At 34.8% G+C, this 15,140-nt stretch overlaps 1 long non-coding RNA gene across 1 annotated transcript in view; it reads left to right on the top strand.

Moving 5' to 3' along the window:
* The window catches only part of LOC130681421 (uncharacterized), a 229,952-nt gene that overhangs the window by 98,714 nt on the left and 116,098 nt on the right, over positions 1–15,140 (top strand). The gene's annotated exons all lie outside the window — the stretch shown is intronic.

Below are 15,140 nucleotides of genomic sequence, written 5' to 3'. Positions count from 1 at the left end.
GCTGATTCACCGTAAATGTGGTACAGGGTAGGGGTCAAACACTCTGGTTTCTGGCAGTGCCACATGAGGGTTTGAATTCTACATCGACTGCAAACTGTGGGACTCTGGACAAAATGTTTAAGCTCTTTAACTCAGGATGCAAAAAATCATAACAATCTGCTTCAGAATTTAGTAGTTTAAACAATAACATTATTTCTCATGGTTCTGTGGGTTGGTTGGGTGATTCTTCGGTTGGTCCTTCCTGAGCTTGTCAGGTAGCTGTATTCAGCTGGTGGATTGGAGGACATAAAGCGGCCTCAAATTGAGGGGCCATGAAATAGACTCCCTCTATTGATGGGAGGAGCCGCAAAATGTTTTGTGCTTGTGTTTCAGTCTACTCACAGGGTTTTGTGAAAATTAAATAAAACATCTCTGTAAAGCACTTTATATAATGTCTGAATGTAACAAGCATACCATAAATATTAGCTGTCTTCATAGAGATTATTCTAGAAATGCAATACAGCATAGTAATTAACTGTGGATTCTGGAGATATATTAGCTGGGGTCATATCACAGCTACTTAGTGTGTAAACTCTCAAGCACCCTCTGGACTTCTTTTTCTCATTTGTAAAATGGGGTTTATGATTATACCTACCTCATATAGTTGTCATGATGTTTACAAGTAAAACGCTTAGAAAAGAACTAAAAAGTATTATAGGACAATGTTATTATACTGATTCATACTATCAGATTGAAGCCTTTTCTGTACTTACTCATCACCAGGATGCTCCGTATTGTGGAGTTTTTCATGATGCTTATCATAGTTTATCTCTCTATTTAACGTCTGCCTTCATTTAATGCTTGACTTCATGATGACAGAAAGAGTATCTTTGGGATATTTCTTCCCCACATTATATTTCCAGTACCTAGCAGAGCACCTGACTCTTAGTGGGTGTGCAGTTAATAACCGCTAAGCAAATAATGCATAACAGGCAAAAGACTCAAAAGCCATGGCAACCAGGATCTGCCCAACCACAGCCATAAAAGTTCTCCTAGTAAAGAGTACTGTTAGCAATACCTGCACAGATACTCCCAAGCAATCTAGGATAGTTCCATTATGTAAGGCAAATAATGGTATGATTCATTCTGAAAGCATTCAGAAAAAATTTGTTGGTCGTAAGAGGTAAGCCTTCTGTATTTGGCAACCCAGATATTCAACTGTTCAATGAATCTCTTTTGAGCACTGTGGAGTCCCAGCTCTAGGCACTGGTGATCCTTCTGTGAAACAGAAGAAACCCTGCCCTCATGGAGTATACACTCTCTGAAGTCACTCATCTCCCAGAGGCTGGAAAAATCGAATTGTTACTCTATAATCATTTCAAGCTCATACTGGGGAAATCTTTGTAGGATCACAGCCTGTGATTAAGTTTAATTTTACTTTTTATTGTTTTTTTCTCTTGCAGGTTATCTTTTTAAAACTTTGCTTAGATTTTTATAGATCTTTTGATATCATTTTCTGAATGTTCTAACAGATATATTGAAGATGACTTAGTACTTTTTCCATATGCTCAGAGAAATCAAATTTTGTCTACTGGTCGGTTTCTTTCCCTTGGACATCTCCCTTGTGCACCACCCTGCCTTCTGGCTCCAATCTGCACGACCGGGGATGCTGGGACTTTCCTTGCTGCTTTGTTACATGGGAGCCTCTTCTTTTCCCTCAGTGTTCTCCTTAGTGGGTTTTTTAAAAATTTCTTTTGCTAAAAGATGCCCTCCAGCAGCTGCCTAACAAAGGAAGCACAAAGTACTTTTTAGCCATTGTATGCCAAACCTATGTTTATTCCATTCTCATTTAATTGAAAAGTTTGATGTATATATTTTATGTTGTATATAATACTCTATTTTCCTCCTTACTTCAAAGATATTTCAAAGTCATCAGCTTCCAGAGTAGCTATTGAGAAATCTGAGGACATTATGATCAATAATCTTGTGAATATGACCTGTCTTTCTTCTCTTCAGAGACTTTTAGGAAATGTGTGGTGAAAGCCTTTGGAATAGCCTTTTTTTTTTTAAATTAGTGTGTGGCCCTTTTCAATGTGTATCCTTTCATATCTGAGAATTTTTCTCTAAGTCTCCTTGGTAGCTGCTTTTCTGATTCCTCTTTCTGGAACACTTATTTAAAAAATCAACTGCAGGACCTCCCAGGTTAATTCTTTTGTTTATTATGTTTTCTTACAAATTTTCTGTACGTTTGTATTTTATTTCTGTGAGTTGACAATGGCGTTTTCCAAGGCTTCCATTGACTATTTCATTTTGGCTATTTTATTATTTCTAAGAACCTGTCTTATGGTTTTATTCATCTTTTTTATTGTACATTTTTATTATTTAATGGTCAAAATGTCTTCTACTGTCCTTGTGAGGGTACTATGTGACTTTTTTAAAAAGTTGGTTTTTTTTTTTTATCATTTAGTCATTGCTGTGCCGCTAACTTAAAACTTAAAGACTTTGCACAGTTGATTGTTTCCCACCATTCTATGCATTGACTGGGTGCATCTTTTGCTGGTCCTACCTGCATTCATCAGGATGAAGCACAGACAGGTTGGCCCATGGGACCAGCATGGATGTCCTTGGTCCAGGTTACTCCTTAACAAGGTGATCTCAGGTGCACTTGAACTTACTCGTATTTCAAGATAGGGACAAACAGTATTTTTATTAAGTCTTTCATGTTATTATAGTTAATATCTTTAACAGGTAAAGTCAGCTAATGGAACACTAAGTTTGAAACTTTTGTATGTTGTGCTTACACTTTAAGGCAAATTATATGGAAATTCCCAGAATATCAGCAAGAGTGGTCACACCCATTCTACCAAATATTTTTAAGGAAGGCATATACAGTGAAATGAAGAGAATGTTCAAATCAGGAGTCAGAAGAATTGCTTCCAAAACATTTGCTGAATGACTGCCTCAGTTATGGGCCAATGCTGATACTCTGACTGAGTCAATTTAATTCTCTTGTCCTATATATTTTCACTTGTGAGACAAACATTTTTAATCCATTTACCTGTAGTTCTCTACCATCTCCAGATTCTGTCTTTTGTCATAAAGTTACTGTTTTAAATTAGTATAAAGTAAATTTCAGCACTTCAGAGAATACATATTGGTGGGAAAATATCCTGCTCCTCAGGAAATACAAGTTGGCTACAAATCTTTGAGTTGGTCCTGGCCTCATCTGGCTCTCAAACCCAGATAGTTTATGCACATCACCACCTACTCTCCTCAAGCCCTGTTTATAATGCCTTCTTTGTGTGATAAGCAATTTGTCTGTTTTGTTTCATTTGATACTGATTTGTTTGTCAGGCATACAACTTCTATTTTAATGTCGTTTCTTGGAAAATATACTTTTGGAGGTCCTGCAAAATTGTGATAAACATAAGAGACAATTCATGTATGTGTCTATGGTTGATTTCACCGGAGAATGCTATGTTAATTTCCTAGGGCCACCACGACAAAATACCACAGACTGGGGGCTTAAGCAACAGAAATCTATTTTCTCACAGTTTAGAGACTGGAGGTCCAAAATCAAGGTGTGACAGGTTTGGGTTCTTCTGAGGCCTCTCTCCCTGGCTTGTGGACAGTCCTTCCTCGGTTTATGTGCATCCCTGGTAACTCTGTGTGTGTTCAAAGTTCCCGTTTTATTTTGACACTTGGCAGATTGGATTAGTTCCTACCCTAGAATCTTCATTTTAACTTTATCACCTATCTAAAAGCCCTGTCTTCAACTACAGTCACATTCTGAGCTACTGGGCAATTAGAGCTTCAGCATATGAATTAATAGAAAATACACTTTATGTATTTTCTATTAATTTTTCAATTTTTATGTCAACAAATAGCTGTAAGCCTTTATGTGTGGTTAGGTCATATTTAACTCTTAAAAATTATACATTTGGCAATAATTAATTTTTTTGGACTTGAAGAAAAAGAAAGCGAATAGAAAGAAGTCAGGTCAAAATTGAATTTGAAGCTAGCTTAGGTCAAAAATGCTGCTTTCAGTTTGTCCAATTGCAATCTGCTCAATCAAAAGCCAAAAATCAATTCCTATCTTCAAACAATGGAATGCATCTGCTTAACTAACTCCTAATCTGTAAATAAAAGTATGACATAGAAGAGTGGTTCCCCTAACTTGGACCGGAAATCAGAATCTCTAGGGTTGATGCCCAGGAATTTATATTTCTAACAGCACCTGGTGATTCATGTGCACGTTTAGCTTTGGGAGCCATTAGATTAGACAAGGCAGTGATACCTAAATGTACCTGTTACTGGACAGCTGCACTAAAGCAAAGCACAGACATAAATTAAAAAATGATACACAAAATAACATTTAAAAATATTTCACTTATTTAATGTAGCCTTTAGAATTATGTAAAGAATAAAATTTCTCTGAAATGACTTTTGGTCTATTTTCTGAAGTGATGTATGTTGTAAATAAGAAGTTTTATTTTCTTATCAAAGACACTTGAGCAGGCAAATGCATCACAGCATAACAGTTAAGAGAGTGGGCCCTCAAGAGATGGAAGCAACCTAAGTGTCCATCAACACATGAATGGATGAAGAAGCCGTGGTACAGATACACAATGGAATAGTATTCAGCCATAAAAAGAAAAGAAATCCTGTCATTTGGAACAACATAGATAGATCTAGAGGGTATTACAGTCAGTGAAATAAGTCAGGTGGAGAAAGACAAATACCAAACGATTTCACTCATTTGTGGACTATAAAAACAAAGTGAAACAGGAGAATCAAAAAAAGCAGTAGACTCATAGACACTGAGGAGGAACTAGTGGTTGCCAAACGGGAAGGGTTGGGGAGGGAAAAGGGGATTAAGGGGCATTATAATTCATAATCACAACATAAGTAGGTCACTGGGATGGTAGTACAGCACAGAGAATATAATTCATGACTCTGTAACATCTTACTACATTGATAGACAGTGACTGCAATGGAGGGGTTCAGGTCTTGGTAATATGAGTGAAGGTTGAACCACTGTTTTGTGTATGTGAAACCATCCTAAGATTGTATATCAATACTTTAATTTAAAAAATGAGAAACCATTGAGGTGTTTTTAGCAGAGAACAAGAAAAAAAAGTGTGGGTCTTACACTCTTATATAGAACATTGGCTACTACAAACAAAGAAAAAAAACAAACAGTAGAGTAGATTGGACCAATAGCTGCTATTAATTACAGCTTTAACTCCATCTCTGCTTGTACATCTTGATCCACAATGAAAACACACTTATACTCACCTCAACACTTATGCATTTCCAATCTATTGTGCAGAACTCCCCAAGGGTGTTATAATTATGGAACTTTGTCGGGGGGGAGTGTAGCATAGAGGTCATTTAATCCACTTCTTTCATTTATAGGGAGAAAGCTGAGACATAGAAAATTGTGATTTTTCTAAGATAATCCATAACCCAGATCATTTTTTTAAACTCTGATTTGTTCTTCTAATATACCAGAATCCTTGATCCTGATTTTGAGGATATATAACCTATATATCTGTGTATATGTGTGTGTGTGTGTGTGTGTGTGTATATATGTATGTATATATCTGTACTTAACATAAGAATATAAAATAAAGCAAAAATAAGATTATAGATCAGAAGTTCCAAATGAGTGATCTGCAGTTGAGCTTTGTCTGGCTTACACTACTAAAATATTTTCCAAATTAGTATAGATCAACATTAAAAATGTGTGAGATTTCATATAAAAATACATAATAATAGCATCTTTAAAAAAATAGATATGGCAATCTGAGCGCATGTTCTCTTGTAGTAACCATTATGGCTCGTAGCTGCACCCCCATCCCCAGACACGGCATTTGTCCTCCAGTTCACCTTGGCCCCACTGGTTCCACAAAGCTGAGACCAGTGGCAATTCTCATATTTCCTCAGTCCTTCAGTATTGTTTTTCTAATAGTAGAGTTAAGTGGAAATGCAAATGTTTTTTTGTACCCACAGGTCTCTCACGACTGGGAAGAAAAAAAATCATATTTCAAGACAATAATTTTCTTTCTCACCCCCAAATCCTTCATTTAGATCGCATGTCTGGTTCTCACAGGCACTTAAGTGTGCAAGACTGTAGAGAGCAGTGGCTCTCAACTTTCCTGCTCTATCACCACGCTTGAGGTCAGTGCAGACTCTCATTAGTGACAAGAGTAGAATTCTGAGATGGGTGGTGAGATATCCCCAAGGAGAAATATGTTAAAATCTTAGGAAGGGAAGGAAAAGTGTGTGAAACCTGAAAAGATCCTTTGGTCTACTTTTTCTCAGAAAGATGCACTTTTTCCCCAATCTCTTCCCATTTAAAAATAACTGTTATAGTATCTGCTTTAAAGAAGAATTTCATCTCCAGAGCCCCCATTTATATATAATTGAAGACCAAGAATACCTACTCCTAAACTAAACAATTCAATCACATATTTAATTTTTGTTAATCACTTACAGATATGTGAGAGTTTAAACAAAATTTGCTTTTTAATTGTTCATTAACATTTTTTAACTATTTGACTAGGGGAAATTCCTTTGTTTTAATAAAAGGAAAGAATAAGCTTATCCAACTGAATGATTCAGTGTTGACTTTATTGAAAGTTCTGGAAACAATATAAGTCATAAGATCAAAAGATAAATGGTTGGGGGAAGGCCCGAAATTCAATAGGCATGACCTGAGAATCTCAATTAAAATAATAAAGTAAGTGTTCTCAATGCTCTACCCAACTATCAAAGCATTTCTTGGTTAGCACTCTGGGCTTTCACAACAGAGAGGTTAAATACTCTTCTAATTTCTTCAGTAAACTGCCATTTAACCAAACCCAGAATGCCATTATTGTCATTGCCTAGCATTGGAAGGAAATTCTCCATAAAAGCACAAAAGTCCATATTCACTTAAACTTCAGATAGACCATCTTTCTTTTTTTTAAAATAACCATTACCAGGTTTGACTTTATATCTGAGAACATAATACTGAGAATTAATGACCTGGACATCAAAATGGATATCAGTAAAGCCTTACTAGTTAGTGATCACATTATTCAAAGAATTGGCCACTTCGGTTACAAATATTTCTTCAGAAACTGATGACATAAAAACCTATACCTCTGGGCTGAAGATCATCCTTAGTATCAATCCCTTTAATACACTATATATCTGGGTCCATGAAAGTTAATTTGCTTTCAGCTCAATTTTTTGCTTTTGAATGAATTGAGAATCTGTAAACTTTGATTACATATGAATGCAAGAAGACTGTGGTTACTTATAAACAAAGAAACCTGACTTTTCCATAATTCTCCTTCTCATCTTTTTTGTTTTTCTTAATAAAGATTTTTTTTTGGGAAAAAAACAACAACCCTGGCTAGCAGCTCAGAATCCTTAAAAGTAACTGTGCTGGAAATAAGTTGGAATTTTTGCCCAAATAGTATGTCATAAAGTTCTTCCTGGAAAGTCACAGAAAAAATAAATGATAGTAATAACAATGTAAGTGTTATTTTGAACTACCTGACAGGTTGTGCACAGCACAGACCATGGTGGTAGAGCTGTGATGGGGGTGAGGTGTCAAGGCAGGTGCCTAGTGCCAGGGAAGCAGAAGAGGACCAGGAAGCAGCCAGCACCCAGGTAAAGGCCTGTCTGTTCTTACTGAGGGGCTTGACAAATTTTTTTCCCATCAGCTTATTCTGTGTACTCCTGAATTCAACTTCTACACTAATTTGAAGTAGTAAATATAATAAAAAATCATTTAAATTCTGAAAGTGGAAGAGAGACTAAATGCAACTGAATTTAAAATGTCTCACAGATGAAAATACCCAGAACAAGAGAATTAAGTGACTCCCTCACAGTTACGTCATTGGTTCACCACCGATATATTCATTCAGCAATCTTTTAGGACCCAACTCTCCTGACTCTTTCCTTTCACCACATATGCCTTTCTTACAAATTGTTTGCAGAATGCATGCAAACATCTTTGCTTACAAGCAGGGAACTCTCTCGTAATACATACAAAGTAAAAACACCACACACAAGAGTCGAATTTACTGTCTCATTAATGACCTTACTTATGTTAAATATGCTAACAAGACCTAACATAGGTTAAATATGTTAACTGTAATAACATGAGAGATTGAATAGAAGTAATCTCCACACCAAGATATGATTTGCAGGACTGATTTGGATGGTGTGTATCCATTTACAAAGAGGTGTCGAAGGAAGTTTGAACTACTACCTTCTTCCCAAGCTATATGTAAAATTATGACTTTGTCCTAGCGTGCACCTCATCTACATGCATAGTTTTTCTCAAAGTCGTCTTTTATGTTTATCGCCATGGAAGAATGCTTGCTGCCCTGGATGTGTGCCTGACCACCATGAAAATGGCAGATGCATTTCCAGAACTTGCATCTTGAACATTTTTCTTTATATTTTCTTACTGCCATTCATGCAATTAGAAGAGTAACAGCCTTTTTTAAAGCAACGAAGTCCTGATTCAGAAGTGAGATTTTATAAAGCTCTTCGAATAGTTCATCTCACATAGCTTAAAAAAATTAAGCCAGCTCAACAGAGGGGAAGAGTTACTCCCTCACTCCCTATGGTTTCTGAAAAGCCATTAACGACACATGTCTCCTTCGAAGCATTTATGCTAACATCATTTTCTTAGGTTTGTTTCCCAGCCCTGCTGCCTTTCTTATAAATAACACTTGTAAACAGGAACTTAACCGCACATAATGGGGAGAAAAGTAGTCTGGTATTTTTGCAGCATTATAGCCCCCAATTGGCTGAGAGGACGAGTAGCAACTGCACATTCAACCAATGGGACACAGAGATAAAACCACAGTGTCTGGACTGAGTTTCACCTAAGCATCATATCCCAAAGATAAAAATTTTAAATGCTAGATAATGGTGTTTCTGGAATACTTTCTTCCAAAAGCTGGGTTAAAAATATGCATACCTATATTTCAGTAAAACAAGGATGGCGATTCAATTCCACATTTGCCCACCTCCCCACCCCATAACATTTATTTAACATAACCATAGTTTGTTAAAAGAAGAGCATACTTTTGACCATTTACTATTGTTTCTTGTCTCTGGAAATTAAAGGACATCCATTTATATTAAAACTATTCTCAGGGGAGAAAAAGTCGGTCATATGTCATGCCAGGTCCAAGACATGAAATGAGATTGGACATAACTCATGAGCCATGTTTCCTGTTAATCAGTTAGCATTTTGAAGGACCAATCTCCTCCAGCAGAATTTGTTAATGCAGCTATTCTGGGGAAAAAGTAAAATTAGATTGTTCCAGGAAGATTGCTGCATGGAGAGTCAAATGGTAGCTCTGGACTTTCAGGACAGCTGGCGGACATTGACACCAGAAGATGTAAAAGTTCTGCAAAAGGACAGGAGTTCACAAATTACAGAGGGATGAACACCGTAGACCAATTTTATGAAAACGGATGACTTTGCTGTTATGAGGACTAGTGTTGTTGAAATCATGACACTATTAAAACAATCATGTGGGGATGCACTGGACATTTCTTGAGACCAAATTACCTTTGAGGGTTGCAAAGTTGCCTCTCTCAAAAGAGGCAAGCTAGACTAGATGATGAAGAACTACTTTACGGTGGGTTTGTATTGATTTGGGTCCTTGGGTTACATCAGCCTGTATTTCAACTGCTCTAATTTTTCTACCCAAAATATGTAGAAAACTGACATGGTAGAAACCAGCAATGAATGAAGAGTAAGAATGGATGAAAAATTGGAGCAGAGTAAAGGAAATCAAAACTACATTTTATTCAATTTAAAGAAAAAGCATCAATAAAATAATATAACACATTCTGTAAACATGACTTCAAAAAAGCCCTCCTAGGCACAATCATCTCATTTAATCCTAACAATAACCTTAACTGTTTCTTCAGTTTTCAGATAGGTGAGGAAATGAGTAGCAGTTAAATGACTTGGCCAAAGTCTCCTTGTTAATGAAGAGGATAAAAGAAAATGCTTTATCTCATTCATTAGTTCCTCATAAAACTAAATCCCATGTCTTTTTTTTATCACACCCAAACTAAGCTTCCTTTTAATATTAACACTTATACACATCACAATATAAGGCACTTAGATTTAGTGTGAATCAAAAAATTAAAAGAATCCCACAAAAATCAGAGGCCAGGAAAGGCCATTTAAAAAGCCAGGCCTTGCAAGTATCCTGTTGTACATCCAGGTGTACTGCCCAGATGGTACAGGTATAAAACCTATGTAATGGGAAAAATGAGATTGTGAATGCTATTATGACTGTTCTACATCTATAATACATTTATCCCAAGAGGCAATTGTACAGATGTTAACATATATGGGCTTGTATTTTCACTTGTACTTGCAAAGATATTTAAGATTTATGATGATGGCTATCTTTCCTCTATAAAGACTGCAAAATAAGGAAATTTACCAAGAGTACGGTCAGGTGTTGAGATGTATTCACCAAGGATTATTGCAGCAAATGAGTAAGTAAAATAATACAAGTTTTCAGTCCTGTCGGCTACAGAGGAATTAAAAAGAAGTCTTGTTTCTTAGTGGTTTATTCTGTTATTGTGTCGTCCTTCATTAACTATGCTAAAAAAGAAATGGAAGCAATTGCAAAATTGAAATTTGGCTAAGAGAAAGATGTTCAAATATGCACCTAATTTGAAATCATCCTGTATACTTTAAGTAGTAAGGGTTTTTCAACTCTAAAATGCAAAATGTTTTCAATAGGTTTGTTTTAATATAGCTATTTCGCAACCATAGTGAAGAAATAATTTTATGTTTGTATGGTTTTAAAAGAAATGTTTGTGGAAACTAGCCCTTAAAAGACACTCAATCTTTATAAAGCATTGGGGATTATATTAGTTTTTATTCCTGCTGTAACAAGTAATCATAAACTTAGTGGCTTAAAGTAATGCATATTTATTATCTTAAAGTTTTAAAGGTCAGAAGTCCAAAATTGGTGTCATTTTGTTAAAAACAAGATATCAGCAAGGCTGTGTTGCTTCTGGAGGCTCTAGAGAAAAATCTGGCCCATCTATTTTCCTGCTTCTAGAGGCCTACTGAATTCCTTGGCTCCTGGACCCTGCCTTCCTGGTGACTCCATTGGGCACACCGGATCATCGACAACCTCCCCATCTAAGAACTTTAGCTTAGTACCTATGCAAAGTCTCTCCTGTTTTGTAAGGTAACACATTAGCAGGTCTGGAGATCAGGATATGGGCATCTCTAGGGGGCCATTATTCTGCCTATCGTAGATGATGAATACATTTTGCTTCCTTGTGAAAACTTGACTTACCAACACTACCACCTTCCTCCCTTATCTGAAATTTTGAAAACTTGTATTATATCTCTAATATCACAATCACAAGTTCAGCATTGAATTCCAAATACAATCTGCTGTTTAATATATTCATAATGGTCAAAAATGTTTGTCAGATGATGAAAAACTATTCTCCAAGAAAGGGAGCCACGTGTTCAGATTTTTATGTCACACCAGCCTTTTGCTCCCACCACAATCACAGAGTCCACATCGAGCAAGTGTTACCCAGAAGAGCAGTGCACTTGAAAGAGATGCTTTCTCTGGTTTTTCATTTAGCAGCTCCAATGATTATCAGGAAATAAATCAACCATCAGCAGTCATAGACAGCTATTTAAATCTGAGGCTTGAACATCTTAATTGCTGCATTAAAAGTTAAAGAACCAAAGTCACGTTAGATACATAAAGCTGCATATGTGCATAAACTATAGCACAATATTCCATGGTTAAGAAAGTATCACATTGTTTTCTGAGTTAAATTAACTTCTCTTGAAATTCTTATTTGGCAAAGCAAGGAAAACTAGAAATAAAAACCTTAGGCATATATTACAATACAGAGCAATTGCCCAATTTTTTGTATCAAATTCAAAACACACACACAATGCAAAACAAAAAACATGTTTGTTTTTAAGCATTGTAATTATACTTCAAAATTGTCCTTTCAATTTCTTCACTATGGTTGCGAAATAACTATATTAAAACAAACCTACCAAAAACATTTTGCATTTTAGAGTTGAAAAACCCTTACTACTTAAAGTTCACAGGATGATTGAAAGGTAGTTGTTTAAATTCATCACAATTAACCTTATTATATATTTCTTTTTTTCTTTAAAATTTTTGGGCCAAATAATTTATTTTCCAAAGAACATAATAAATGCTGGAATTTATCTCCCTTTTTGGAATCAGTTTGGATTTTAAGTTAATTATGACAAGACCCTATAGCATGGAGTTCCATTTTACTTTCTTTAAAATCATCATCATTAGGGGGACAGTGAGTTTTCTATGTGATAGAGTGTATTGTTATGAAAGAGATTCTGATCATCTTTGGATACACAATTACTTTGGACAATATAATCTAAATTCTGAAGTCTCCTTAAAAACCTATCAAGAAAGACACTATTCCCTTAGACTGGTACTGTTTATTTTCATCAAATCAGTTTTACAACCTACTGAATTAATGTGCAATGTTCTTATTTATAGCCAATAAAACTATCTCAGTCTTTATTTCTATGTCATTTTCAGGTATCAAACAGAAACTTAATTTACAGAACAAAAATATTGTTATTTTCAATATAATTCCAATGTACTAACTAGCCAGGGAAATCTTGTAAGTTACCAGAACTTTAGGTTTTGTGAGATTACAAAAAAGACAGCGTTTAACTACATTTTGTAAAAATAATGTCCTTTAAAGCATATTCTTAGGTGTGGTTTTTATTTAATAATGGAACTAGCACTTTTTTTTCCACTGAACAAATTTTTAATAGATGTAATTATTCATTTAACCAAAATTCTTTTTACATTCAACTTTCTTCATACACTGAAGATGCTTAAAAGTGGAATATTCCCATGCCAACTACTCAATTAAAAATGTGTGGGTTATCTATTTTTGGGATAATTCATGTCAATTTTTAAATCCTGGGTTAATTAAATTTGACCCCACATCCCAGCATGTTATTGGATATTTATTTAAGAAATGCAAATAAGTTTAAATCTAATCTTAATATTAACTACTGCTTATGTAATTAAAAAATAGAATCAACTAGGAGAGAAATAGGCATGCATTTTTAAGTATACACACACACTTGAAGTGTTGGTGATGATCCTAATATGCCCTCCTACTAGAGTGGATAATTTAAAGCTGATTTAAAAATAGGAGTTGTCAATTTTTCTTTATAATTACTTTAAGCAAGTTTTTAGGCTTTTTTAGGCAACATCTTCCTGGCCACAAGTGCTCGTTAGACTTTTTATATTGCTACTAAAGATTGTATTTTTATTGCAAAATACCAGCTTTGGTTTCCCAGTGTTCCACAGGTGCTAGAACATTGCTTCTCGTAATTACAGAGTGTATTTGTTCTCCAGAAAAGTTGGAGATCAGAACTGATTAGCAGGTGAAGACTTGCAACCACACAGCAAGCGTTCTTGACTTTGCGATGCAATAGTTGAATATTTTACAAAATCATGCATTCCTTTATAAAATGATTTAAAGCAACTGCTTACCAATATATTTTATTCCATTTTAAAATATGAACTTGAATGTATCCTGTAGCATATTTTGGTTTCATATTTTCACCTGTCCAGTGGATTTATGACAGAACTATTCATACTTTAATCACATACATGCTATTTTTTCAAATAAAACTTTTTAGCAACATTGTTTAATTTTTAAACATATCAATTCCTAAAAATAAAAAAATTAAATATTATGTGCATGTACACATGTATATATTTAAAATAATGCTCTTACTAAATTCAGAATAGCTATTGAATATTGCAACACGTTGACTACCACCTTCTTGCTAAGTATGTGATATGAACCATGACATTACAATCTTAAAACTGTAACAAGAATGAGTTATGTTTGTACTATTTCCCATTCTCATTATATTCTTTGTCACGCAATGAATTAATGTTGTGCCATTTTCTATTCTCATTACAATCTTTTCCTTATGAATGGGGTATCAGAATTTTAATGTCTTCTGTAATCTGTGAAATATAGTAGTATGTTTTGTTATACTACTATGACCTTGCTAATATTTAGCATTTTGATTGGTTAGACCAAGCTATAATATATAGAGTAAGGTTAGAGTGATTGGCCAATGAAATAATTTTTAGTGTTTTGACTGTTTTGATCAAATGAGTTTTAAGAAACATTTTAAAAATCTTAATTTTTCCATGCTTATAAAATGATAACCTTGGGATAACAGAAAAGAACATTTGTGTATAGAAAATATATAGTGACTTTTCCACATAAATTGAATGCTGTATAGGGAAATTATTTCATATTAAAAGAAAATGTAGGAAACAAGTTTTCCTTCAGCTTTCATTACTCTGCTAATTACTTTTCTGATGCGAATACAAATACACTTGGCATAAAAAAATGGTTTCATTGTTTTGTCTACCTTTTATCTGCATCTACCCGTTAGTCTGTTAAATTTGAAAAGTTGTACTAATGGTCAATATTTTTGCTCTGTGACAATTACTATTATTATGTCACATGGGAAATTTAAAATCTTGTCTGATAGTGCATCAGATTATGAAGTATTTCTGTGCAGTTTCTAATAAAACTATGTTATTAAGAGAAATGATTTTGAGATAAGTCCTGGCTTCTATGTTTTTCAGCTTTTAAACTGCTTTTAGAGTGACATGTCTAGTTGGCGCCGTCACATTTATATGTATGTCTCTTTTTACATTTATATCTTTACCTATCCTAATTCTTTCTTTGGAAATTGGCATTGATAACATAAGAAAGAGAATGTATGAGAATGGGTGCCTTTAGAAGAAAGTACATGATTGTCATTTAAATTGCTATGTGCTGGGGTTTGAAAACAGTATCGAAATTTACAGAGATAACCAGGTAAATAGATGGACAGGTGGAAGTGAAAATTTTGACTAATAGAGAACGTCTGATTTGAGCATTAATTTTATGTCATGTGTTTTCACTACTTTTTAGGCAATAGGAGTAGGGAAGTGGTAGGGTGCTAGCTGAAGGAGAAAGCAGGTGTTTCCAGTTGAGTAAACTCTGATGGTCTCGCATTTTGTTGGGTGCCCAGACCATTTTGAGGCTGT

The sequence above is a fragment of the Manis pentadactyla genome, chromosome 17 (assembly GCF_030020395.1).
Source record: "Manis pentadactyla isolate mManPen7 chromosome 17, mManPen7.hap1, whole genome shotgun sequence".
NCBI lineage: Eukaryota > Metazoa > Chordata > Mammalia > Pholidota > Manidae > Manis > Manis pentadactyla.
Note: the sequence above shows the minus strand (reverse complement) of the source record. Positions and strands in the feature narration are given on the sequence as shown.